The sequence below is a fragment of the Dendrobates tinctorius genome, unplaced genomic scaffold (assembly GCF_039654945.1).
Source record: "Dendrobates tinctorius isolate UK_male_01 unplaced genomic scaffold, ASM3965494v1 ptg000302l, whole genome shotgun sequence".
Lineage (NCBI taxonomy): Eukaryota > Metazoa > Chordata > Amphibia > Anura > Dendrobatidae > Dendrobates > Dendrobates tinctorius.
This window is the reverse complement of record NW_027361969.1, coordinates 3553315-3559314: the sequence shown is the minus strand read 5'-3', so window position 1 is coordinate 3559314 and position 6000 is coordinate 3553315.

The window sequence follows — 6000 nt, the reverse complement described above, 5'->3', positions numbered from 1 at the left end:
CTAAATCATCCCAGTCAGATGTCTGTCCAGCCTCTGTTTGAAGACTTCCATTGAAGGAGAACTCACCACTTCTCGTGGCAGCCTGTTCCACTCATTGATCACTCTAACTGTCAAAAAGTTTTTTCTAATATCTAATCTGTGTCTCCTCCCATTCAGTTTCATCCCATTGCTTCTAGTCTTTCCTTGTGCAAATGAGAATAAAGTTGATCCTTCTACAATGTGACAGCCCTTTAGATATTTGTAGACAGCTATTAAGTCTCCTCTCAGTCTTCTCTTTTGCAAACTAAACATTCCCAAATCCTGCAACCTTTCCTCATAAGACAGGGTTTGCAGACCGGTCACCATTCTGGTCGCTCTTTTCTGAACTTGCTCCAGTTTGTTGATGTCTTTTTTAAAATGTGGTGCCCAAAACTGGACACAATATTCCAGATGAGGTCTGACCAAAGAGGAGTAGAGGGAAATAATGACTTCACGTGATCTAGACTGTATGCTTCTGTTAATACATCCTAGAATTGCATTTGCCTTTTTTGCTGCTGCATCACACTGTTGACTCATATTCAGTCTGTGATCTATTAGTATACCCAAGTCTTTTTCACATGTGCTGTCACTTAGCCCTATTCCTCCCATTCTATATATGCTTTTTCCATTTTTATTGCCCAGATGTAGTACTTTGCATTTCTCCCTGTTAAAAACCATTCTGTTAGTTGCTGCCCACTTCTCCAGTTTATTTAAATCTTTTTGAATCCTCTCTCTCTCTTCTCTAGTATTAGCTATCCCTCCTAGCTTTGTGTCATCAGCAAATTTAATCAGTTTACCCTCAATTCCTTCATCTAAATCGTTGATAAAGATGTTGAACAATACAGGGCCCAGGACAGAGCCCTGTGGTACCCCACTTGAGACATTCTTCCAACTGGATGTGCAGCCATTTACGACCACTCTTTGGGTCCGATCACTAAGCCAGTTATGAATCCACCTAACAGTTGCCTTGTCCATTCCATACTTAATCATTTTTTCAATAAGGATTGTATGAGAGACTTTGTCAAATGCTTTGCTGAAGTCAAGATATACTATATCTACAGCATTTCCTTGATCCACCCAATCAGTGATACCGTCATAGAAGGAAATTAAGTTAGTCTGACATGACTTATTAGTTACAAACCCATGCTGACTCTGTTTAATCACTTCATTCTTATCCAGGTATTGACATACATGTTGTTTAATAATTTGTTCAAAGATCTTTCCTGGTATAGAAGTCAGACTCACCGGCCTATAGTTACCTGGGTCCACCTTCTTCCCCTTTTTGAAGATAGGAACAACATTTGCTCTTCTCCAGTCTTCTGGCACTTCTCCTGTTCTCCAAGAATTTTCAAAGATTATAGAGAGGGGTTCAAAAATTTCTTCTGCTATCTCCTTCAGATCCCATATAGCATAATGAAGACCCCACATAGCATAGTAGACACACAGAATAATATAGAACCCCTGATAGTAGTAACACATATAGCATAATGCTGACCCCATATTGTATAATGCAGACCCCCACATAGCATAGTGCAGACCCACACATAGCATAGTGCAAACACCCACATAGCATAGTGCAAACCCCCACATATCATAGTGCAGACCCCCATATAGCGTAGTGCGGAGCCCCACATAGCATAGTGCAGACCCCCACATAGCATAGTGCAGACCCCCCACATAGCAAAATGCAGACCCCCATAAAACAAAATGCAGACCCCCACATAAAATGCAGAACCCCACATAGCATAGTGCAGACCCCAAATAGCACAATGAATACCCCTCATTGCATAATTAAGACCCCCACATATTATAATCTAGAACCCACATAGGATTGTGCAGATCTCATACAGCATAATGAAGACCCCAACATAGAATAATGCAGATGCCACATAATATAATGAAGACCCCACATAGCATATTGAAGACCTCAACATAGTATAATGCAGACCCCATATAGCATAATGCAGAACCCAATATAGTATAATACAGACCTTATACAGTATAATTCAAACCTTATACAGCAAATTAAAGACCCCATATAGCATAATGCAGACCCCATACAGCATAATTTAAACATTTTAGTCCTTGACCTCACCACCAGGTCACCGCTGAACTTTCCTCCCACCTCTCATCTAACTTGCTCTTTGACAATCTACAATCTGGTTTCCGCCCCCATCACTCCACTGAGACAGCCCTGACCAAAATTACTATCAACTTACTTACAGCCAAAGCAAACGGACAATACTCTATACTCCTGCTTCTAAACCTGTCCTCTGCTTATGACACAGTTGACCCCTGCCTCCTACAACAGATCCTCTCCTCCTTGGGCATCAAAGATCTCGCCCTATACTGGATCTCCTCATACCTTTCAAACCACACATTCAGCGTCTCCCACTCTCACACTACCTCCTCATCCCACCCGCTCTCTGTTGGAGTCCCCCAAGGCTCTGTTCTAGGACCCCTACGCTTCTCAATTTATACCCTTGGCCTGGGTCAACTCATAAAGTCCCATGGATTCCAGTACCACCTTTATTCTGACAACACTCAGATCTACCTCTCTGGCCCAGATGTCACCTCTCTGCTGTCCAGAATGCCAGAGTGTCTATCAGCCATATCCTCCTTCTTCTCCTCTCACTTCCTCAAGCTCATTGTGGACAAATCTGAACTCATCATCTTTCCTCCATCTCACAGATCTTCCTTACCTGACCTATCTATCACAATTAATGACATCACGCTTTCCCCAGTGCCGGAAGTCCGCTGCCTCGGAGTAACCCTTGACTCTGCCCTGTCCTTCAAACAACACATCCAAGCTCTTTCTACCTCCTGTCACCTCCAGCTCAAAAATATTTCAAGAATCCTTCCTTTCCTTAACCCTCAATCTACTAAAATGCTTGTGCACGCCCTCATCATCTCCCGCCTCGACTACTGCAACATCCTTTTTTGTTGTCTCCCTGCTAACACCTCGTACCTCTCCAGTCCATCCTTAACTCTGCTGCCCAACTAATTCACCTCTCTCCTCACTACTCCTCCGCTTCTCCCCTCTACAAATCTCTTCACTGGCTTCTATTCCATCAGCATATCCAGTTAAAATTACTAATACTGACCTACAAGGCCATATACAGTGGGGCAAAAAAGTATTTAGTCAGTCAGCAATAGTGCAAGTTCCACCACTTAAAAAGATGAGAGGCGTCTGTAATTTGCATCATAGGTAGACCTCAACTATGGGAGACAAACTGAGAAAAAAAACTCCAGAAAATCACATTGTCTGTTTTTTTTTCATTTTATTTGCATATTATGGTGGAAAATAAGTATTTGGTCAGAAACAAAATTTCATCTCAATACTTTGTGATATATCCTTTGTTGGCAATGACAGAGGTCAAACGTTTTCTGTAAGTCTTCACAAGGTTGCCACACACTGTTGTTGGTATGTTGGCCCATTCCTCCATGCAGATCTCCTCTAGAGCAGTGATGTTTTTGTCTTTTCGCTTGGCAACACGGACTTTCAACTCCCTCCAAAGGTTTTCTATAGGGTTGAGATCTGGAGACTGGCTAGGCCACTCCAGGACCTTGAAATGCTTCTTACGAAGCCACTCCTTCGTTGCCCTGGCGGTGTGCTTTGGATCATTGTCATGTTGATAGACCCAGCCACGTTTCATCATCAATGCCCTTGCTGATGGAAGGAGGTTTGCACTCAAAATCTCACGATACATGGCCCCATTCATTCTTTCATGTACCCGGATCAGTCGTCCTGGCCCCTTTGCAGAGAAACAGCCCCAAAGCATGATGTTTCCGCCACCATGCTTTACAGTAGGTATGGTGTTTGATGGATGCAACTGAGTATTCTTTTTCCTCCAAACACGACAAGTTGTGTTTCTACCAAACAGTTCCAGTTTGGTTTCATCAGACCATAGGACATTCTCCCAAAACTCCTCTGGATCATCCAAATGCTCTCTAGCAAACTTCAGACGGGCCCGGACATGTACAGGCTTAAGCAGTGGGACACGTCTGGCACTGTAGGATCTGAGTCCATGGTGGCGTAGTGTGTTACTTATGGTAGGCCTTGTTACATTGGTCCCAGCTCTCTGCAGTTCATTCACTAGGTCCCCCCGCGTGGTTCTGGGATTTTTGCTCACCGTTCTTGTGATCATTCTGACCCCACGGGGTGGGATTTTGCGTGGAGCACCAGATCGAGGGAGATTATCAGTGGTCTTGTATGTCTTCCATTTTCTAATTATTGCTCCCACAGTTGATTTCTTCACTCCAAGCTGGTTGGCTATTGCAGATTCAGTCTTCCCAGCCTGGTGCAGGGCTACAATTTTGTTTCTGGTGTCCTTTGACAGCTCTTTGGTCTTCACCATAGTGGAGTTTGGAGTCAGACTGTTTGAGGGTGTGCACAGGTGGCTTTTTATACTGATAACAAGTTTAAACAGGTGCCATTACTACAGGTAATGAGTGGAGGAAAGAGGAGACTCTTAAAGAAGAAGTTACAGGTCTGTGAGAGCCAGAAATCTTGATTGCTTGTTTCTGACCAAATACTTATTTTCCACCATAATATGCAAATAAAATGAAAAAAAAACAGACAATGTGATTTTCTGGATTTTTTTTTCTCAGTTTGTCTCCCATAGTTGAGGTCTACCTATGATGTAAATTACAGACGCCTCTCATCTTTTTAAGTGGTGGAACTTGCACTATTGCTGACTGACTAAATATTTTTTTGCCCCACTGTATAATCTGTCTCCCCCATATGTCTCTGAAATAATCTCCCGATAACTTCCCTCACATGATCTCCGGTCATCCCAAGACCTCCTTCTCTCCTCCACACTTATTCGCTCCTCACCCAACCGCCTCCAAGACTTCTCCCGAATAGCCCCCATCCTCTGGAATTCTTTGCCCCAACATATCCGACTATCAACCATATTCGGATCCTTCAGAAGGACCCTGAAAATTCACTTAAAGAAAACCTACAGCCTGCAATGACTCCGCTACCTCCTCACCACTACTGGAGATATCACCACAATCAACACGGAAACTGCTGCAACCCATCAACCTACTGTCTCCTTCCCCACCATCCTGTAGCATGTAAGCCCGAAAGGGCAGGGTCCTCTCCCCTCTGTATCAGTCTGTCATTGTAAGTTTGTTTACTGTAAGTGATATCTGTAATTTGTATGTAACCCCTTCTTATGTACAGCACCATGGAATCAATGGTGCTATATAAATAAATAATAATAATAGTAATGCAAAATCTTAGAGCATAACACAAACCCCCACATAGTACAGTGCGACACGACATAGGATACAGTGTGGCGCGACACAGGGTACAGTGCTGTGCGACACAGGGTACAGTGCAACACGACACAGGGTACAGTGCGACGCGACACAGGGTACAAAGCAGAACGACAGGGTACAATGCTAACCCTATAGCATAATCCCATGTAGCATAATGCAGACCCCACATAGTATAATGCAGATCCCATACAGCATAATGCAAACCCCACACAGCACACTGCAGTGTGTCTTCAAGAAAATGGTGCCGGAAAGCGAGGACTGCGCAGGCGCCGTGACCGACACCACAACATGCCCTCTCCAGACATCACGGAACAACAACATAATGATCGAGTATTGACGTGGGCCCTCTCCTTACATTATGGCGAGACCCCGAGTCAATACCCCATCGTTAAGTTGTTGTTCCTTGATGTCTGGAGAGGGCGTGTTGTGGTGCGGGACTCAGCGCCTGCGCAGTCCTCGCTTTCCGCCGCCATGTTGTGATCTATTTGGGTATACTAATAGATCACAGACTGAATATGAGTCAACAGTGTGATGCAGCAGCAAAAAAGGCAAATGCAATTCTAGGATGTATTAACAGGAGCATACAGTCTAGATCACGTGAAGTCATTATTTCCCTCTACTCCTCTTTGGTCAGACCTCATCTGGAATATTGTGTCCAGTTTTGGGCACCACATTTTAAGAAAGACATCAAAAAAC